Source organism: Camellia sinensis, chromosome 5 (genome assembly GCF_055761805.1).
Source record: "Camellia sinensis isolate YWXY chromosome 5, ASM5576180v1, whole genome shotgun sequence".
In the NCBI taxonomy this organism is placed as follows: Eukaryota; Viridiplantae; Streptophyta; class Magnoliopsida; order Ericales; family Theaceae; genus Camellia; species Camellia sinensis.
In genome coordinates this window covers 55804146-55805531 of record NC_138965.1, presented here as the reverse complement: position 1 = coordinate 55805531, position 1386 = coordinate 55804146, and positions in this window count along the sequence as shown.

Sequence of the window (1386 nt, the reverse complement as noted above, 5' to 3'; positions counted from 1 at the left end):
TCGAGCACACAACTCATTCACTTCATTTGCACGCAGCTCATACATCTCTGGACACGCATCTCATAGATTTTCGTTTCTGAATACACAGTTCACGCACTTTCATTTGCACGTAGCTCATACATCTATTCATTCCGAATGCAGGTATTTTCTCGTTCTACACGAGGTTATGGATCTATCCTTGCCAGGAAGTGGTATGCGTAGCTCCTAGATACCGTTCGCCATATCGTCGATGAGGCAGGATTTGGACTTTTCTGCGCGGGGCTATCGCGTTACCCGGCGAGTAGGACCCTGATGGGAGCACTTGTGGAGAGATTGTGGGACACCACCAACTCGTTCCACTTTCCAGCTGCTGGGAACATGACAATGACTCCATACAACTTCTCTATGCTGACTGGCCTTGACGTGGCCGGCCGATCGATCCCCTATGATGCAGACATGGGTGAGTGGGAGGCGGCTTGGATTTATCTGCTGGGAGTCCGCCCACCGATCGACAGATCATCCGGTAGAGTCAGGTACACCTGGTTCCCCGTGCAGTACAAGGGGACTTCGCCCAAGACTATCGAGGAGATAGAGCAGTATGCTCGAGGGTTTTTGATGTTCCTCCGTGGGACCACTTTGTTCTCCGACAGGGGGAACACTGTTGGGCTTTACCTGCTTAGTGCTTTGGTAGACCTATCACAGGTCAGCCAGTATGATTGGGGGGGCGCCGGCCTCGCTACCCTTTACTGTTATATGAGCGCGACCTCCCGCGGGTGGGGGAACATAGTTGGTGGCTATTGGAGAGCTTGGGAGGTACATTCTGCCCTCTTGATTTACATTTCTGCTTTTCATTACCTGTACACTGCACACTGCACACATTACTTTCTGTAGTCTACATTCTGCACTCAGCGTTCTGTATTTTCTGCATTCCCATTATCTGTACACTGCACATGGCACACATTACTTTCTGTATTCTACATTCTGCACTCAGCATTCTATATTTTTTGCATTCCTATTATCTGTACACTGCACACAGCATTCTGTACTTTCTGCACTCTGTATTCTGACAACCACTGCCTCGCCTTTCGTAGCTATGGGTTTATGCGTACTTTCCGACGCTGGTCCCAGAGCTCGAAGTGGAGGTACCTTTCGAGATCCCTTACTCTCTCAGATTCGAGGGTCGATGCCGGCCTTTGCCTCGGCCTCGGGAGACTTTGCCATACCTCCGGCAGTATTTTGACATCATTCGGACGACGGAGGTAATCCAGAACTCTTAGTCTTTCATGCTTTCAGCTTTGATTTACCATGCATATTCATGACATCTAATCAGTTTATGTACTTACCATCCGTAGATTACTTGGCAGCCATGGGCACCTTTGCCAGGAGATACCCGGTTCTGGTTCTCTG